Consider the following 7,693-nt stretch of genomic DNA (forward strand, 5'->3'; position numbering starts at 1 on the left):
CTCTCTCTCTCTCTCTCTCTCTCTCTCTCTCTCTCTCTCTCTCTCTCTCTCTCTCTCGCTTTTTCGTTTCGCGAGACATACGCCCATGTAAAACCTAATTTATAATGAGCTCTTTGCTTCCTATTTTTTACTCTCTATCCTTTTCTCTATCTTTAAAAACCTTAGGTTTAAGTCAGAAAGAAATAAAGAGCAAGAAATAGGAAGCAAAGAGCACATTGTAAATCTGAGCTAAAGAAAATTACACACTATGGAAAATAAAAAATAGAAAGACAGGAATCAATAAAAACTTGCGCTGGTAGAAAATTGACTACAATCTAATCACCAGCGTGGCCTCTGATTGACTTCTGTTCTTCTGTTTTCTGCTTTTTTGTCAAGCTATAAATTCTTCCTAAGAGGGATTATTCGTAAAACTTGGCGTGCATATAGCACGATCAAATGCGAAATATATGCATATATACTGGTCGCGAAACCTTTACACATATGCACACAGTCGCGATCCTATCCACACCTCGTTAGAACGGCAACAAAAGGCTGATTACCTCGGTCGTGTATTGCGGTGCACAACGTGTGTACACTTGACGAGCGCACATCGCCATTCCCTCTCACTCCCCGGCTTCGATCGGCCCAATCTGAGGCAGTGTGTCAAATTTCCAGACGACCGGAAACGCTGGCGTCTCGTGCCAGTTGCAACGTGCGAATTATAGGGGTATTACGCAAAATGTCGACGTCCGTAGTCCGATCTGAAAATTGTCGCATCACTCAGTACATATTTACTAGGTCGATAATCACGAAAAATTTCCGGCCGATCGCGTTTCCAGTTACATAACTCTCTAGCGTTATATTATATCTATCTGTCTCTGATTCCTAATTCCCGATTAATAAATCCATCGCATTTCTAATTCCCGATTAATAAATTCGACAATCGCTCGATGCTGTTTGAGTGAGATGGTAGTAATAACAAGTGTGAGAAACGCTAGCTCGACACGTCGCGACAAGCACCGACTGTACATAGCCAGAAACGAGGAGATTATTGTATAATAACGTGCTCACGTTTTGTTCACAATCGCACATCGTTATTTTCGATACTCTCAGTACTTATTTTCGCGTAAGACTCATTTTCGATGGGCAAAAGTTGCGGAGCGATGTCGATTGATGTGTCGATGGCGGTTGCTCTATGCAAAAAGGTCGAAGACGGCCGCGCAATGCATGACGGGCGCCAAAACGTGAACAGTACCACGGTTCAACAAAGGCGCGCTCTATAGGATATCTCTCTCTCTCTCTCTCTCTCTCTCTCTCTCTCTTACTAAAGTCGATGTTACCGCCCGAGATTCGACACCGTATATATCTCTGACGTCATATTATTTAACCACCTCTGATTTACCAATGCATTTTTAATTCTCGAGTAATAAATCCGACGGTCGCCCGATTCTGCTGCTATTTAAGTGAGGCGATAGCAATAACGAGTGTGAGAGACACTCACGATCGATTCGGCATGTCGCGACAAACACCGACTGCATGTAACGCGAAACTGTATGTTATTACTGCCTAGTACTCACGTTATGTCCTGACGATCGCACGTAGCTATTCTCAACGCTCCCCGATACTTGTTTCCGCGCGAGGCTCACTTATGACGGACAAAAGATGCGTAAAATGCGGAAAGATGTCGATCGATGTGTCGATGGCGGTTGCTCGGCGCAAAAAGATCGAAGATAGGCTGGTGAATTCGCGCCGCGACGTGAACTGCCGCGCTGCTACAATTGCGCTATCTGTGAGACGCGAGTGAACGTGCGAGCGAGCGAGAGAGAGAGAGAGAGCTTGATGAACATAACCCCGAAACATCAAGCACGTTATTCGAGTCGCATCGTATCTTTAACCTCTCCGTCGTCTGGAGACCGCGATTATCGAAAGCGAAGAGAAGCGGGGGAGGAACGGAAAAGATCAGAAAGGCGAGCGGAATCTTAGCGAATTTTGCGAGTGCGAATAAACGACGGGACGCGCGCGCTTGCGGAATAATAACTACGAGTAGCGTGATGTTCCGCGTTTGGTAACTTAACTCGATTCGGTACGTATTATATTGCGTAATTCACAGATGCATTCGCAGATGTGATACGTCGGACCCAGATTACAGAGGAGCCGAATGTGTGCGGCTAATGGATGCTTGTGGGAGATCCGATGACCTGAATGATTCACTACGCCCGGGACGGAGATGGATACACTTACATTGTCTCTCCCTTCCTCCCCCCCCCCTCTCTCTTTCTTTCTTTCTCCTTCTCCTCCATATACAAATTTCCCAAGGTTTTCCCAAATACAGCACAGATCTCGATTAGAATGTCAAAATTTGATACAAAAATTTGATACAGGTTATTCCACTACGATATTAATTGGGAATTCCATTCTTGTCGCAAAGACAGATTCTCCATCTAGAATCGAAACAGAAATATATGAGAACTCATGACATTTTTCCAGTCCATAATGTTGATATACTTTTATGACTTTCAAGCAGGGAATCTCATTTTTATACCAACTATTGTATGCAATAGAATAAAATATCAAAAAGTGAAATACTTCCAAGACACTTTGAGCATTTTATTGGATAATGGAATTATTTGACAAATCAATATATTTTATTCAATTTTAACATACAAAACATATTTTATTCAACTTTAATTAATCTCTAAAATGAAAACCAGAGAATTTTCCCTGGTAGAAATGTAATGTTTTAAATATGCGATTCTAAGGTCCAGTTACACAACTTGCACAAGTTGCAGTTTAACTCGTTAAAGATCTATCCAGACAAACTTGCATACAACTGCATAATATAACTGTATGAGATGTCATCTACACAGATGACACCTCATACATACAGGAATTATACAAAATAACGTAAACACTAATATTACATGGATATTTTTGTTTTTGCATGTTGCGATTATCTTGTTTCTTTTTTCATTACTTATGCTTTCCAGTTTTTATATGTTAGTGTATTACAAGTTATGTTCAGCAGCGGTTAGTACAAGTAGTCAGCAAGATGAATGACTTTTACCCAATTTCTTCATCTCGGTTAACTTTATTATATCTATTTATTCTATTGGAATTGACTAATAATATTTATGAATGACAAGAATTAACTAATCACGGTTGACATTTAATTGATAGATAAAGTTAACCGGAGGTAAAGAAATTGGGCATTTGTCAGTCTTCTAAAAAGGACAGATCGTTGATGCTCATCGCACGCGGCTATCGATTTCTCGATCTTTCGATCTCTCGCTCGCTCATCCGTTCACTCGCGCCTTACAAATAGCGCGGTTATAGTAGCGCGACAGCGTTTACGTCGCGGTACGAATTCTGGTGAAGAATCGGTTTCAATTGGTTGAAATCTAGTTATTTCTGTGTAAGATAAAACTTGGTGTCACTTTTATAGTCTTTTCGAATACATAAATCTATAGCAATATTCTGATTGGTTCTTCAACTTAAGTTTACGTATTATGGTTACGGTTACGGCAATTTGTGTGCGAAGGTCCTACCATCGACCTCTTAGTAAGAGAAAGAGAAAAAGAGAGATGTATCCTATAGAGCGCGCCTTTGTTGAACCCATTGAATAAAGAATACCAGGAAGGAGTATGTTGCGATATATCATGGGTAATCGATTGTGTTGCATTGGTTCAGTTTGATGACGTAACTACGTCATAAGTGACGTTACCGAAAACAGAGTCTGGCGGTATACTTTAAACATCTTGGAAGTAGCAAAGGAATATTAATTTTAAAAGAATAATAGAAAAATTGTATTTATATTTTGCTCATATTGGTGAGAGGGAAATAAAATTAGTCACTTATAATAATTTTCTCTTCAATATGTTTACGCATTTTTGTCTATTCGATTAATTGACAATATTACATCATAAAATTTACTTCGATTTCATAGTATCGATAATCGTATTTGGTTCACTTTTATTACGTCACATCCTTCGCACTTCTAACAAAGGATTTTCTCTTTATGCTCCTTTCTGGTATTCTTTATTCAATGATTGAACTGCGGCACTGTTCACGTTTTAGCGCGTATTCGCCCGTTATACATTGCGCGGCCATCTTCGACCTTTTTGCGCCGAGCAACCGCCATCGACACATCAATCGACATCGCTCCGCATCTTTTGTCCATCGAAAGTGAGTCTTACGCGAAAACAAATATTGAGAATATCGAAAATAACGATGTGCGATTGTCGGAACAAAACGTAAGTACATTATTAGACAGTAATCTCCTCGTTTCTAGCTATATACAGGGTATATATCTCACACTCTCCTCCGGGCATTTTGTGGGAACAAAGAATAGGTTGCAGTGAACATAAAAGTCCTATATCGTTTTGCGATATTCGCAATAATTATCGAGATATTAATTGTAGAAAATTTGTGAATAATCATGCAGAATATGGTAAATGAGTTATAGTAGCGACGACTGCCGTCGTGTACTTATACTTTAGGTCAAATTGAACAAAAAAGTCCTCTACTATTTTCCAAATAATCACATAGATTTTTAATTATTAATTAAAGAAGATTATTGCACGATTTTGCGTGATAATGCATTCATCTTCTTTAATTAAAAATCTATGTGATTATTTGCAAAATGGTAAAGGACTTTTTTGTTCACTGCAACCTATCGCTATTATAACTCATTTACCATATTCTGCATGATCATTCACAAATTTTGTACAATTAATATCTCGATAATTATCGCGAATATCACAAAACGATATAGGACTTTTATGTTCACCGCAACCTGTTCTACGTTTCCACAAAATGCCCGGAGGAGAGTGTGAGACACCCTGTATAGTCGGTGCTTGTCGCGATACATCAAGCCAATGTTTCTCACACTCGTTATTACTATCACCTCACTTAAGTAGCAACAAAATCGGGTGACCGTCGAATTTATTACTCGGGAATTAGAAATGCGTTGGTAAATCAGAGGTAGGTAGATAATATAACGCTAGAGATATATACGATAGCGAAACATTTAACAGAAGTCTCTGACCATCACAACCAAATTGTTTGATATTTCAAAAGCAACATACATACACAGTCTCCATGACATATCCATGCTTTGTGTACAGCTGCGTACGCAAAGCATGGCAAAACTTCATCTGCGAAGAAGAATAGTGGCCGGAAATCAACATTTACTGACACAAGATTTATTAATGTTCGACAAACACTAATAAGCATTGTGTTCAAACAACACAGAACTACTTGCAGCACAAATAATAGCAGAACTCGATATCCATCCCTTGAGAACTTAGTTCCTACAAATACCTGCCCCGCGAACTTCATAAAGCCAACTTAACGAAACGATATATTGTATTCCCCAGGTGTTTATTTTATTTTTCTCCTGAAGTATATGTTGTCTACACGCAGACGTGGAGCAGGGTAATTGTCCATATTACTGCCTGTTTCTATTAGTGTGTCTTTCTATTTAAATAAACATAAAAAGAAACCTAGGAAACAAATAAATAGGAAAAGTATTTTTTAAATTAAGTTATAGCATTAAATTTAATAAAAAAATTTTTTTTTCTGTGTAAATAAACCATAAAAATAAATTCTTTTTTATGGCTTATTTAAATACAAAGGCACGCTGACAGAAATAAGCACAATAATATGGACAGTTACTCTATCATACATAATTTACACGCAAAGGATTAACCCCGGTGTAAACTGTACCATTCGACAACGAGCGTACATACATACAATTCGATGTAACACAGTGTATTCGACGCAACGATAAGACGACAGGAGACACCCGACCGGAGACGGATAACCGTTATATACGCAGGCAGGAGTTTGGATTCGGGTATCGGTTTGTTTAAACAGGTGCGCGTGCTTGGTTGCATCGCTGCACGACACACCTGGTATTTGCAAAGTCATTAATTAATTCGAAGAACGACCGACGCGCCGCGCGTCACCACTGCGGGACGCATCCTGCGCGCATTCCTGCGCTCCCTGCGAGGATTCGCTGCGCGGCGGGCGAATAATTATCGTTGTTATTAACGCCATCAGCGCGGAATCGGGTTACATTCGGCGAAAATGCGCGAGTTAAATAATCGCGAGATTACTGCGCGGACATGAAACTTACAATAAAGCGCAGACGCGAGTGTGTAGTACGGCAGCAGCACGCATCAGCAGTTAACTTCAATTCGGGTCAAACGAAATTCCCGTACATTATGTCGGGCAAGCGCGGCGTTAATAAGTGGAAAACGGTGTTCATCGCTCGTCGAGCGAAAACAAGCAATCAGAGCGTGTTGCACACTGCGCACGGTGCATTCTTTTTTTTTTACTTTGTTTCCATTCTTCTCTTTCTTTCTAATTTTTGCGCATCCGCTGCCGCCTCGATCGCGGGTGCGCCGCGATATTATCCATCAATTCATCAGCTGCCCACGGCGTATTTCAGCCTCAAATTCGGTGCATAACGTTTATCGCCATCTCACAACGGCACCTTTCCCGAGCGATACGACATCCGCATAATAACGCGCGAACAAGATTCTCCATCGACAATCCACGTGGAATCCTGATGCAGATGTTTCCATGCATGTCCTTCGTCGTATTTCGAGAGATTCACAGAACAGATCCTTTTTGCTCTGAAACACCATGAAATTTTACGGCGTCATAATTTTCTAATTGCTAACTGATAATGAAATTTCTTTACATCTCGATATAAGGTCTTCGCTCTTTCTATCGGGGTAATTTGCTGCCCCATAAATCTGTTAAGGTAAACGCGAATATAATGGCCATACGGAAAGGATGGCCGTAGGCTGTATTTTTTCCAATAATTGCTAAAATAGTGCGCTTTCATAATTATTCTCAAAGATAATCGATACCTACAGTAATTTATGTGCGTATACTCAGATGCTAAAACGTCCTATTTAGCAATTATTGGAGAAATTATAGCCTATGGCCATCATATCTGAGTTTAACCTACGGATACTGATATTTTGTTAAATTAGCAAAAGTTTCCTCCCAGTATAACTATATATTCTGGCTTATTTTCTACTTGTATCACATCATACGCAGACGCGAAACGATTAGAAAGACCAGTGAGTTTTGAACTCATCAATGTCGAGGCTTTATCAAAGCCCAGTGTAACTTCGCACGTCCATCTCCCCGGGGAATTTCGCGATCGCGGTCTCGTCGTGCTTTTTATCAGTGACTGACAAAATTCCGTCGGTTGCATCGCGACATGCGCCGACCTTAATATCGCGATGGAGCGAATCCGAAAGAATGTTAATTCCCGGCTCACACAAAGCCCCGGCGTACGGGGTATGCGGTGGTGCGCGTGAAAAACAAACTGCGACGGACTGCACAGCCCGCGCCCGTTGCGAATGCGAAATACACGCGGGGCCGTATTGGCGAATTACCTGCGGTCGTGGCGGGGAGCAGATTGTATGTTCAATAAGCGGTCGCCAATTCTCGGCGGTATATATCCGGCTGTCGATTGGACGTCGACATCACTCTCTGCCAATCACCATTTGTAACGGACGACGGAAAAGCGCCGGCGAACAGTCAATCCGTTGGACGCGCGCGGACCTCTCCCTCGCTGCACGCGGGGGATGATGATTGTCGCGCGACTCGATTCAGGCGGCGCGACTAATTAACACAAACGTCCTCGCGAAGAGGACGTATTTTATCTTCCCGGAAGAAAAATCGTCGCGTGTCT

The 7,693-nt window shown here is 41.1% G+C and overlaps 1 long non-coding RNA gene across 3 annotated transcripts in view; it reads right to left on the reverse strand.

Moving 5' to 3' along the window:
* The window catches only part of LOC116847623, a 170,324-nt gene extending 163,707 nt beyond the window's left edge, over nt 1-6,617 (reverse strand). The window contains exons 1-2 of one of the 3 annotated variants that reach the window (XR_004378796.1): nt 6,116-6,617; nt 540-740 (exon numbers count right to left, since the gene is read on the reverse strand). This is a non-coding gene — a long non-coding RNA (uncharacterized LOC116847623). Of the gene's footprint in view, nt 1-539; nt 1,676-6,115 lie in introns of those variants that run through there. The other 2 variants (XR_004378797.1, XR_004378795.1) reach the window with 2 other exon arrangements.
* Nucleotides 6,618-7,693: the final 1,076 nt, after the last annotated feature.

This window comes from Odontomachus brunneus, unplaced genomic scaffold (genome assembly GCF_010583005.1).
Source record: "Odontomachus brunneus isolate Ranch 3 - 2012 unplaced genomic scaffold, Obru_v1 Obru_scaffold_081, whole genome shotgun sequence".
In the NCBI taxonomy this organism is placed as follows: Eukaryota; Metazoa; Arthropoda; class Insecta; order Hymenoptera; family Formicidae; genus Odontomachus; species Odontomachus brunneus.